At 32.5% G+C, this 14,025-nt stretch overlaps 1 protein-coding gene across 1 annotated transcript in view; it reads right to left on the reverse strand.

Annotated features, from left to right (window-relative positions):
- LOC135831353 (uncharacterized) overlaps positions 1-14,025 on the reverse strand; it is a 139,427-nt gene that overhangs the window by 26,713 nt on the left and 98,689 nt on the right. The gene's annotated exons all lie outside the window — the stretch shown is intronic.

Here is a 14,025-nt window from a genome sequence, read left to right on the forward strand (position 1 = left end):
CAATATAGTTGTAGTTATCGGTGACGATTGGAAAATTTTACTTTTCTTATTTGGCCGCGTCAAAATTTAATCGAAAATGAAAAACATATTTGTTGCTACATATTATTGGTATTATGTTCCATTATATGGTATCTGGTCGAGTGAAAATTCAACATTAAAATGATATATTAAAGTGGTAACGCACACGTATATAAAACCACAACCAAACGGAAACATAAATAAATTATCAACTGTCTGCCGAATACAACGATGGTGAAAATTATTAATCATTTTGGACGATATAGGAAATTACAACACTTCGGACATAATACATCACAGTAGCCCTGTAATAAAATTAATAAATCAATTAAAAATCATATTATACGACGCCGTGAAAGACCGATGGTGATAATTATCAAATAAAACGGCCATTATAATTTCAAACATTTGGCGGTTACGTATTTAATGGTCCATTGCATAACATAAACGCTGTAAAATGCCTGTTTCTGTATAAATGAATAAATTAACTGTTGATTTTTACGCGAATTGCTTTTGTAAGATTATGAATTTGAAATAATTTACTATAACTGCAAGAAAATGATCACACTTGCAAGAAAAATATTTTTTAAAAAACTTCACTCAAGTACCTATTTGACCAGACACCAAGGTGCCTCCTTGTGATGTTTAGGACAATTGGAAAGAACTTTCCATCCCTCCTCCTCAGCGTTTCAAAATATTTCAAAATATCGAAAATGCAAGCTCCTTTTTCAGGCAGGAAGAAGGGAATGGAGTGGTAGATAGAGATCAACTCCCAAAGCTCAAATTTTTACATTTTTTTGGGGTGATAAAATTTCGGCTACTTATGTACCTGAAATTTTGAAGAAAAAAAAATTGAAAACCAGCCTATCGTAAACCAATAAATCATCGCACGAAATTTTTCAAAAAAAAGAAAAAAATGGCGGCAAATACATACAAACAACCTTCTGCATCGAACTTCGAACATTACAGATTTACCAGCGTAACATCGAAGATTATCAAAGCAAAGCATTAAGAATTAAGATGTCAACATTCAACTAATACTATTCCAATCCTTGGAGACCATCCCGAAATAGTAAATGGGATTTCAAAACAATATGAAGTAGCAAAGGTACCTACCACCTACCAACCTACCCATATACCTATCCACCTCTGCAACAAATAGCTTATTACGTTTATTCTCGTTTACGCTTATGTGATTCCATAAATACACGTGCGTTTTATAACTTTCGTTATTGTACCTTTTGAACGTAGGTAATATGTGGACTCAGCTACCCAAATTTAAGTACATACTTAGGTACCTAACATAAGAACATAATACATGAGTAGCTTAGATATTTTCAATAATATGAAAAGTCGGCGTGTGTGTAGCATAGAAGAATTGAAAAATTATTACTCAAAATTTATGTAAGCATTCGCAATATTCGCTCACTTGACAAAAAAGGGGTAGGTACCTATACCCAGCAGCAGAGAAAAGTGTTCAAAGTTCATAGGTATGTATAGTGAATTTTATTACGAATTTTCGATAATTCTAAATTTGGTATATTTTCTATGAAGTAACCAAAATTTAATTAAATCGAGGTGAATACTTAATAGGTACTAATATTTTGTTAACAAATAGGTAAAAATACTCTATACTTTCGAGCTGCCAAATCAATTGAGATTTTGAGAAAATCTAAAACCCTCGATAAATTTTTAAATTTTTAAAGTTTTGAAAAATTTTCACAAAAAGGTCCAAATTTCAAAATTGAGTGCCTTTGTAACCTTTTCAATAATTTTATCTACCCTCAAATTCTCAAAATCCATTTCTTCAAATTTTCAACAACAAATTCTTCATTCACAAACACAATCCTATTACTCGTATTAATATCATGGCTGAAATAAGTTTTAAAGTCTTATTTTTGACATCGATTGATTGTGCTTTTGAGGATTTCTGAATTTTCAAGTTCAAAAAAATAAATAAATAAAATGTGGATTCGAAACTGTCAGTGATGATTTTTGAGGGGATAATTTTTTCACAAAGCAAGGCACGTGGTGGAATTAAAGTGGAAAAACAATAATACGCCCATAAATTATGAAAATATGTACCTCCTCCTTAATAGTTTATACTTCCTCTTCAGAAATTCCTTTAAAACTAAACATTTTTCTGAAAGATTTTCAACTTAAATAAACGGTTCCATGGAATTTATTGGTCAACATTTTGCTTTGCGGTCCTTTGAGATCAACATTTTCATTGCAGAAGAGTGATTATAGGTACTGTTGAGTATCTAAATTTTTAAATGAGTGTACCTATTAAAAAAAAAGAAGTGATTGAAGATTCAAAATTGAACAATTATTGGAAAAAGTTATCCAAAGAAGAGCAATAATTGCTCCAGAGGAGGCCTCTTTTCGGTCAAAAATTTGTTTTGTTGTCATATCAGGATTCAATGAGTTAAAATATCCCTCAATTAATCTACTATATCTATTGATACTAAAATTCTTCGTACAATTCAAACTTCTTTGTGATATTACAACTGTTTTAAAATTCAAATTGATTTAACTGAATTTTCAAAATTTTCCTCCAAAATGTAGTCCAAAATCTGGCTACTTTTTATGACATAGATTTTTTATATATTGGATCAATCATCAAATCAGAAAATAAAAATTTTGATCATTAATTTATAACAGGAATTAAACGTGGTTTTCCAAATTTCAAAATTTTGTTCACTTGTCAGTATGGGTGCCAATCGAAGTTGACATGTCTGTTTGCATGTAAATATTTATTTTTCAAATATCTCGTTTTCGTGTGAATCTTTTTTTTTGTTATAAGAAATTGGAGCAAAAAACCTACTTTAAAAAAATTGAACGAAACAATCCAGAAAAAAAGGAGAGAATAAACATGGAGGGTTCTGCGCCAGGAGTCTCACTTCCACCAAAGAAATTTGAACAAAAAATCAATTTTTAAAAAATTGATCGAAATAATCCGAAAAAAGAGAAAAAAGTACGGAGAGTTCTGCGCCAGGAGCAATATTTTTATCAAGAACTTGACACTATAATAATACCTATACATACGCCTACGATCACAAAGGATCTTTTTGAATGATTTTTCAGTTATTGCTGGGTTTTTGATTTTGTTCTGTAAGAAGTACACCTAATTCTTTCTTATCAGCCTTCCATGCATTCTCATATTTACGAAAGCTAACGGTAGAAGGGTTGATATTTTCGACTACCTATATAATGTATAATTCAAATACTCACTTGTGGGAAATTTTTAAAAAAATCGAAAACTGAACAACATACTTACTGAAAAATTCTTTAAAAAGATCCTTTGTGATCATAGGCGTATTATCAGTAACAAATTCTTGATAAAAATATTGCTCCTGGCGCAGAACCCTCCGTGCTTTTTTCTCTTTATTTTTTTCTCCTTTTGAATTATTTGGTTCAATTTTTCAAAAACCGAATTTTTGTTCAGATTTTTCATAGAAGAAGTGCAGATTTTACAAGATAAAAGAAATATTTGAAATTATAGTTGAATTATTGAGGAATATTCTAACCCATCGAATCCCGGTATGACAATTGAAATTTTTGACCGAGAAGAGACCTTCTCTGCGGAATCCTCAACGGCTAAAAAAATGTTGTACGGGACAAGAAAGAGTATCAGAGAATGCACCACACTAGGTAAAAATTTAAATTGGCCAATTTTCAATTTTAAAAATTCAAAATTCAATCAAATTCGGGTCGTTTGAATTTGATACTTATTGGGTACAGAATATCTTGGACATCTCATCGAATTTATTTTTAGTCATTTCGAACCGTTCTTTCTGGAATCTCCAAGAGATTTTTGTGACCCTTTCAATCGATTAATTTCAGTCTGAAATTTTCAAAATTTGTTGTTGTCGGTTAAAAATTCCTCAAAAGTTTCAGAGACAAGAGTGGAGTTATGGTATTTCAAAAAATGTGAACTCGTCAAAATTTAATCCATTCGGAACTTGCATTTTAGTTTCATTTATATAGGTTGGTCTGGATACATACAAGAATGTTGAATGAAATTGACCATTTTTAGTTGGTAACAAAATATCCAAAATTTCACAAAAAATCACAAAAATCAACTTGGTCTGCCTGCACAAGTTTCAGTTATAGGAATTTTTGAATAAATAATCTTCCAAGTTTTCATTTAAAAAATTGAGGAAAATAATGGCTAATGAAAGTTTCATTCTAACATTCATTTTTGAAACTACATATTTCACACTATTTTAAAAATATAATTAAAATTCTTTATAAAATGATCCCTAAAAATGTTCACATTTGCGAAACTGATGTTCAACCAACCTTTAATTCCATGCAGCGTTTTAATTCAATAAAGTCAGTAACACTTTCAATATAGAAAACCCATCCAATTGTCAAACTCTTCTGTTTTTTCAGCAACGAAATTTCATAAACGTCGTAGCTTACTCAGCCGTATAACTTTAGACTAAATGAATTTGAAATATAACGTCGAATCTCTCATATTGCGTTAAAAATAACGTTTTTGCTTTTCTTATATATTTTGTTTGGTTTCTTGTTTTACGTAGGTAGGTAAACGAATGTGTAAAATGCAAACGTTGTACATACGTGAAATTTACGTTAACTACGAAAGGTTTTACGCTTTAAAACAACCTTCACGTTATTTTCATACAAAGAAAATGGATAAATCTGCTTAAAACATATGTGAGAACCTCAACATATGCATAGTGAGTTAGTATAATACAGCGAGAGTGAGTACAACAGTCAAATTTCAATTCCCAATAATAAGCCTTCGTTGTAATTCACGCCAGCGTGAAAAGGTAAAGCTACAAAACTATAAAAAGATACACCGTACCGTATCCCCTACATCCCTCTATATGCTTTTTCTGTTGCGCGTTTATTTGACGGAAAAAATTTACGCAATCCATCATGGGAAGATTTTCAATGCACTTTGATATCATAAATATACATTTATATGTATAAGAAAGCAACACGCCAATGTTAAACTTGTTCACACCAAAAGTAAACGCTTGTAAGAGTATAAAAACCGAAAAACTTTAATGATGGATTCATTGTCATTCTGATAAATTTAAATTTCAAAACATATGCGTGACATTAATGCATAAACATAAACTACTGACTGAACTTTCATCACCATTTACCATAATTTCCGTAGGAAAAAAGCCTATAGTGGAAAACCAATTTATCCTAAAGCACTTTAAAAGTTATTCGCTACTTGCAAGATAAACCGTGCAAACAAAAAATAATCTTTCTAAAACGGATTGAAAATTGATACTCTAAAAGCTATCAACTATTATTTTATTAATGTTCGCTTCCAGCTTAAACCACTATGGAAATATGTTAAGTGATAAGATTTATAAATTGAAAATACGTACTCTTCCGGATGGTACTACTCGTAGATACTTTTAAAAACGCGCCACATAAATTATAGTTACCGATGTTGAAGGTACAACGTAGACGATTTAACAAACGAATAAGCACATGACTAGAATTTCTTCATGTTTTTATGAAAACGTCAGTTTTGTTGAAATGTCATCGAACGGGTCTTCTATAGCTGCATAATGAATCTACGAAAGTTGGAGCTGTAGGCTGCAGCTGACTTTTTCTTTTTTTTCAACAAATTTTGGTGATGAGAAGGAGAAGAGGGAGTCGAGTCGACTATAACCAAAAATCGAAGAACCAAAATAAAACATTTGTTCTTTTCAGTTGAAGGCACCAACTTTTTGGAATAGGTATTTGATATGATCCTATAAATATCTATCCACCTACATAAAACAAATATTTTTTCATGTGAGCAGTGTTGTCATAACGAAATTTTTTTTTCGTTACGTTATATCGTTTCGTTTCAGATTTGTGAAATTTTTCGTTACGTTATTTTTCCGTTATTTCGTTGCACAGATAATTCCGTTACGTTATGTTTTTCGTTTAACGTTATTACATCATTTTGTTTTTCCGTTATTTCGTTATTTCGTTTCGTTTTTCGTTATAGCACAAAAATGCCCAAATTGGGGGTTTCTCTGAAAAAAACTGAAAAAAGTACAACGTTGGTCAGTATACCTAAAGTGTACCTTCATTTCTCAGTAACTTTATGCAATTTCATTCCAACTTTTAAGCACTTTTCTCTATTTTTGCAACAGTTTTTCAATAGGTGAACTTTTATGTCAATTGAGCCACTTTATGCAGTTATTTTTATGAAATTTTTATTTTTCAAATTGTCAGTACTTCTATTTTTTAGGATGTCTAATAAAATTATTGAAAAAAGGCAAAATAGGACTTTAGTATGACTTTCAGCAGGTCATCTATCGAGCACTTATGGAATTTTTGGGGGGGGCAGTGGTGTTGAAATTTACGTTCAAATTCTTAACCAAACTTTTGCAAAAAATGTGAAATTTTATTCTAATTTTTCAATTTTAACCAGAAAAAAAAAACAAAACATGCAGTTATTATTAGCGATGAATTTTTAAAAATTAAGTAATTAACCATCAATTTTAAAATTGATGAATTAATATCACATCATGTTTGCTTAAAAGTTAAAATCAAATGTAAGTCGAATTCTTCAATTTCAATTGTAAATACTTATTTCATATTACCATTAGCTTCAAAATTTCGAAATTTGAATTCTGCTCATAAATTTTTACATCAATTATTTCATTTTCAAGTACAGTATTTTTCAATTTTTTATTGATTAATCATTTTTTAATCATTTTTTAATCATTTTTCCCAAAAAAATTGAAGAAAAAAGCGAAAAAAAACGGAAAAAAACGAAAAAGTAACGGAATTTTTTTCGTTTTCCGTTTCGTTATAGCATTAAGATTTTTTGTAACGTTATAATTTCGTTACGGTTTCTTCTGCAACAAATTTCGTTTTCGTTTATCGTTACGTTATTATAACGGAAAAAATTCCGGTTTTTTCCGTTTTTTCGTTTTTTCGTTACGTTATGAATAACGTTATGACAACACTGCATGTGAGTATAAAAAATTCGATCAAAACTGAGAGGTGAATCTGAAGTATCAAGTGTTATGTCAACTTATGCCCTCGAAACTCATTCGAAATTTCCATCGTGCCAAAATAATTGGAATTTTCCATTATTAACGGGTTCCTTTTGGTTCCGTGAAACAAGTAAACATTTTGAGTTTTCATCTGTTACCAAAGTCAACATAATGAAACCGTAAATTTGTCATTGAAAAAGATCTGAAAACAAGTGTTTTTTCCTTTCTTTTATAGAATCAAACCCTTTTTTGACGGCTTTCTGTACGCGCAGTTGTCAAAAACACTTGTATCGATATCTATGTTCTTTGGTAAAATATAAATTACTCGATATAAAAGCAGTTTTTAGCCAAACGGTGGCGACATGGCACGGCGCATTTGTCAGAAGTTACATTTTCATTAATTACTATAGCCTACCGTACAACGTTCTTATTTCTAATTGTTGAAAATGCTGTCGAGTTGCAATATGCCTATGCATACCTGCAGACTATACATACTCTTTTGGAGGGTGAAGCGAATGAAAAATGACATAATTTTTCGCAGCATGAGTAGGTACTCGTAGGTAGGGTATTTAAGTATAAGCGTATTAAAAAAGGTAAATTAAAACTAGGCGACATTATTTGAAAATTTTTAATGAAAGCAGATGTTACCCCGTTGTGTTTGAGCGGCCTTTCAGAGGCACTTGGCAACCTTAAATGCCACAAGTATCTTATTATTTTCTTCAACTCGTCAAAATATTCGCTTGTAGGAGTGTAAAATTTGTCGCAAGTGGAGTTGACGGCCGTTAACCGTAAATTATGCGCATGCATTAAATCTTTATTTGAGGAGGTGGAAAGCAAAGCAGGATAAGTCCCGTTTTTTTATTTTTGAGTTAGCATCACTGTCTTTAGTAAAATTCAACGAGGAATCCAGTGGTGTAACTTTCAAAACCCAAAAGTACTCTTAAATGGGTGAAAATTCGTGATTAAGATTTGAAACTGCGACAAAACCCAGTTAAGTCCACGTCATCGTGCGTCATAACGTAATAAGTCCACCTCCTCAGCTACTTTTTTGTGTTTATTTTTGTCTAACCTGTAAAATTATGCCCCGACCACAACAGAAATGGATTCTACGCTAAATTTCGATTATGAAAATGTTTTGGTATTTTATAATTATGGTGTTCAATACTGAAAAATGGGGTGGTCAAAAAACAAAAAAATTATCTCCTGGCTTTTTCATAAAATTTTGAGGAAGAAGTTTTGTCAAAGCCACTTTTGTTTTTTTGTGAGTATTTTTGAGCAGTATTAATTAAATTTCTTCGAAAAAAAAATTGATTCCGATCATTCTGAAAGCTGTTAATTTTTTTTTAAAGACGATTCTGTCCTATTATGATTTTTTATCATCTTTTGTACTGCATATAGCTATATTGTAATCTAAAAGATAAATAAACATCCAAATTATTCATTTTTTACCAACATTCTCATTTTTTCCACTGAAATTAGTGGACTTATTACATTTTGTCGCAGTTTTGTCGTAATTTGAAACTGCTAAACTGAAGCAAAACGTAATAACTTTTTGAAACTGAAGCAAAGCAGGATAAGTTGATACAAAGTTGCCCCTGGCGCCCCCTTATCAAATTTTTTGAAGTTCAAAATATGGGGGATTAATTATGATGAGTCTCCCCTTTCATTTAAGACTACCTAAGTTTGAGAAATTTGGTTGACCCAGAGCTTCACAGCAGTTTTTTGCGTTTTTCCACAAAAAGTGAAAGTTGGACTTATCCTGCTTTGCTTTCCACCTCCTCATTTCGTTTACTGTGTCATGGGGAATTTTGTTTTTATTAAGTCATATAAAGTTAGTTTTTGGTAGATCCATTCCGTTTTGTCTGCGCGACTCGGATATAATAGGTAGGGGATTAAATTATCAGCGTTAATAAGCTACGTCTTGGTTGATGCTGCTAATCGGCGTTGGGAATTCAGTAAACTATACGGTCACCAAGCCACGTTAGTAGGTACCAGTTCAAAACTCATCTAGAAGGTAGTAAGTTATATATGTATTTTTACTTAAACGAATGCGCTACCTTTATTAGTAATGACATAATGTAGGTTAAAATTTACAATTTTACGGTTGTCGAGAGTTGAACATAATTTGTTAGTAGAGCGGTATTCATTTCTACATTTATCCACCTATTACTGTTGTTATTTTGTTTTGTTTTTTTCTAACTCGGGGTTATTTACTGGGAGTAAATTCTATTCGAAGCATCTACGTTTCAAATATAGGTAGATACAGAGTGTGTTCCAAAATACTCAAGGGATTTACTATTGGAAAAAATCCCTTCAGCAGTAATCAAACACATTTTTATCTAAAAGAATTAGCAAACCAGACTCCATTTTAACCATTCTATTCATAAAAATTTTATGAATTTCAACAATCATTCGATGATATTGATGTTTATTTTCTTTGAAATGCGTTACCTACTATCAAGTTTTTAGTAAAAAATATTACTCCTGGCGCAGAACCTCCCACACTGTTTTCTGTTTCTCTCTTTTTTTTATTTTTTTCAATATGGAAATATCGTTGATTATTTTCCAGGAACTGCAGGTCATTCTGGGAGTAAGTATTACCCTACAAGATATTTTTAACATGTTTGAACAAAAAAAAAAAACATTCATGGAAGCTTAGCAAAGCTCCTTCAATTAAACAGAAATCCTACTAGTGTTTAGTTTTTCGCACATATTGGACGAACCGTGCGTCTTGACAGAAATATAATGGAATTTTATTGGTGGGAAATTTATTTTTTTGTAACTTTTGTTCTACAGTAAATTTTGTACTAAAACGCTTCGTTTTTCAATCACACCGCTTTGAAGTTGAAACAGATTTTTCTTCATGCGTGGTTCCAAATGAGCAAAATAATTGATTGGCACAACCGTGCCAACTGTCAATTCATTGGATGTAGTAAACTGGAGAATGGGAGAATTGTGACTCAATTTTTTTTTAAATTGAATAAGGAACTCCATTTTACTATAAATTTATAAAAGAACTTGCAAAAATCCGAAATAGATTTCTAAAATACCTATATTTGAAGACTTTTGAGTATTATCCTTATGACCTTTCACAAAAAGAACTTTTAGAAGGATTTGAAATTGACTTGTTAGAAAAGAAAAGAGAAACAATTATAGTAATGTTTCTACATATGATCTCATCCACTGTAACATAAATGATGGTACCCCATTGGAGAAAAATCTGCCCGTACACTGAAAAATACGCCAAAATCAGCTCGTTTATTGACATAGGTATTCTGAATATTTGCATGAAAAAGCGCTGTTCAGAAGGCAGGTTGGTGCACCAAAAAAAATCTGCTAAAAAATACGCTACGTGAATATTTTGTAGTGTATTTTTCTCGCATTAGGCTTAGGCCACAGCACTTTCAGATTACATATGTGGTGTGTTTCTTCACACTGGAAGAAACCAACTACAAAATACGCCACTAACCTGTTTTTTGGTGTATTCTTTCGCATTTTTCTAAATAACGTGCGTAAATGCAGTATTTTACGCGAATGTTTTAGCATAGTATAGAAATATTTGCATGCTTTCTATCACATATCCCGGTGGTTAGGTAAGTAGAAAAGTCGCTCTCCAACTCAGAGACCCGGATTTGATCCTTGGCAGAGGCAAAAAAATTTTCATGAATATTGGACATTGGCAGAATTTATCACTTAAAAAAATACACGCGCTGATTAATGAGCAGAATAGTATTGGCGGAAAGTGTTGCAATTCCTGCCGCATTTTTTGTCGCGTATCATCCGCAGATTTTCACCCAATGGGGTAATCTTCTGGGAAAAATTAATTTCTGGGCCCCAAAGATCCATTCTAGACAAAAAAATATTCTCCTTGAGCAATTACTATACAGGGTGCCCAGAAATATCGAGTACCCCTAAGAAAGTTTTTCATTAAAAAAATAGGTTGGCAACGTGAAATAGATGCATATATGATTGGTGGAATGTTATCTTTCCAGTCCAACAACCAATCATGTGCTACGATTATTATCATTCACTGTGACCAACCAAAGTATTTTAGTAGAAAAGTTTTTTAGGGGTACTCGATATTTCTGGGCACCCTGTATATCTAGGATGAAAGTGTCTCCGATTAATAACATCATGACTATCTCGGATGCTTTTCTCTGTGTAGGTGTTCAGATGCCAATGTCTTCAGTATGAGTATGTCGGCCTTCAGGTGTGTGGTGAGGATGGTGTGGGAGTAGGGGCATGGGTTCAGTGGGAGTTGCTTGTGAGCAATCTTTATACCAGCTTTTCTCTAGTTTATATAGTATTTTGTTTTGTTTTTTTTCTCTTTTTTCTCTTCCTTTTGATTTTTGTTTTCGCTCCTGATGGATCATCATTTATTAATGTTTACCTAAATCTATGATATATTTTTTGTTTCTTACTTTTTTAAATTTTTTTAATGTGTAATTTTGTAATTTCTCCCAACAGCTTCAGAACATGTTTTACTTTTTATCATCCCATTTTTTTATTTTTGTTTTTAAAAAAGGGGAGAAGGGGTTGTGCTCTAAGGTTCAGACTGCGAGTCAATTTTTGGAGTTTGAATGGCCTCCAAATTACGAAATTGAATGTTGCATTTTTTAGCTTTGACGTTAAGAGACTAGGCAGGTATGCAGACGATCTTGGGAAGTCAGAGTCAGAGAGGCACGCAGTCAACTTTGAGAGACTGCACATGTAGGTCAATGACCTTTAGAAGTGACACAGGAGGGTCGATGATCTTTAGGAGGCACGCCGGCGAGTCAATGGCCTTTATTAGGGGTCAAACAGAAAGACATGTAGTCTTTATAATCCCAACATACGAGGTCAATGACCCTAATAGGCTAGACAGGCAAACAATCGAGCCATATTGACGGATCAATGACCTTAAGAGGCTAGACATGGAGGTCGGTGACCTCGAGAGGCCAGCCCGGCTGATGGACAACCTTGGGAAGCAATACAGGTAGTTCAGTTCAATGACCTTAAGAGGCCAGATAGGCAGACTACCGACAGACAGCTTTGAGGGGCTAATCGACTTTTCTGAATTGTGCGAATAATCACTGGTACCTAATAGATTTAGACACGAGAGTTAGTTAATAAGTGTTAGTTTCACATAGGTAGTTGTAGATTTTTAACAGGAGGACATTTTTTGGCCAAAATTGGAGAAAGTGAATTTCAAACATTTTTGACTAGACCTGGCTAAATTTATCTTTTATTCGGCCACGTTGTTCGTGTTTTATAATGTTATTAGCAAAAAGAAGTTTTATACAGACTTTGACTGCATAGGTATGGCTGCCATTTTATCAGTCTTACCTGAAATTTTTTTTAAAAAATGGGATGTGATAGGAAAGAGAAGTGCTCTAACATCAGGATTGAGTGCTCTAAACAGCTCCATCGATGCTCTATCCTTTAGTAACATAGTTAATTTTTGCTGATTTTAGCTGGATTGCTCTGACGATGCTCCATATTTTCAAAGGGTTTCCTCCTTCTCTCCTGAGACTGATAAGAGTGGCGAAATCTATCCAACCTCTCCGGCGAGAGCTCCAAGTTTGAAAAATATGATAATTGTTTACATGTTTCTATTTTATTTTCTATTGTGGGGGTCTCTTGTTGTCTTTAGTATTTCTAGCTTACCCCGTTCAGAGCATTAAAAAAGCTCGAAGTTATTTGTTGTCAATTTTAAGAGTTCTCAAACTCTGGAAGTTTTGTGATTAACCTCTAAAATTGGTATACTTAATTGAAATTGAACACTTAATTGAAACATGTGAAAAGTTTTTCAAATTTTTCAACCTTCGAGCCCTTGTTGATGGGAGGAAGTGTCTGACATTGGCCAAAAATTTTTAAATTCGACATACATCTTGTTGAGATAATTTGGCCGTAAGTAGAATTTCGTTAAGCTTGATCAAAGTTCCCCCCAAAAAAAATCGAAAAACGACATAAAGCGCCCATTATTGTCACACAAGGTGCAATAGACGTTTTTCCCACCGCAAACGCAAAAATCTAATCTAACACAAGATGAAACAACATCGCTTTTGGGTAGGTAGGAAAGTAGGTAGAGGTACATTGGTACGTTATTTCAAAACACTATTAAAGCTTTTAATATGTGTTATTGATAGCTTCTATAAATTTGTTGAATACCTAACGTGGTAGGTAATAATGCGGCATTGGTATTATTAATACCTCGCAACACTAATGAGGTTATTAATGTATACCTGTAACTATTTTCAAAATGGCAATAAACATATCATACTCGTATTTGTCTCACTTATATCTACTCGCACATCGATAAATTATAGTAAATGAATTTCATTTTTTATATGAAATTTATCGCGCAAAGATTCACGTTGGAAAATATTTTCACTGTAGCTCTTTCGAATTATTTGACCACGCGATGTAAATATTATGCTTTGTAGAACGAATTAAGAATCTTGCTAGAAAAAAAAAATCTAAAGCTGTAAAGTCTCGAGACGCATAAATCTGAAAATCTTAATCCGAGACATCGGTGCGAGGATTTTTTCGCTCTCGTTGGAAGTTCATTCATTTTGATGCAGTTGTTTTTCTTTAATTTTCTTTTTTGGCCGAAAATTATGTACATTAATTTAGCCTATTGTTGCTTTCATTTGTTTGTTTATTAAGTAAATGGGAATTTTATCGTCGTTATAAACCAAGATTACATTACCGTCAAAAGGAAAGATCATTTTAAAATGGGAAAATATTCCATTTATTAAATTACTGCCGCGTCGCTGAATTAAATATCTAGTCGGGTACACATTTTAGAAGAGAAAAATCTCGCAAATGAAACGAACTAAATGTTAAAATAAGCTTCAGCTACGGGATAGGTGAGCAAACGAGAAAAATGATATTACGACTAAGTATTCATTTATCTACTGTTCAGAAATCGTTTTTGAACCATGTTCGCATTGAAATGTGCGGGCTCTTTTCTTTGTAGCAATACGTATTCGTTAATCGTAAGCGTATTCAGTTATGCGTACCGTATTTTCCTTTC

Source organism: Planococcus citri, chromosome 1 (assembly GCF_950023065.1).
Source record: "Planococcus citri chromosome 1, ihPlaCitr1.1, whole genome shotgun sequence".
NCBI lineage: Eukaryota > Metazoa > Arthropoda > Insecta > Hemiptera > Pseudococcidae > Planococcus > Planococcus citri.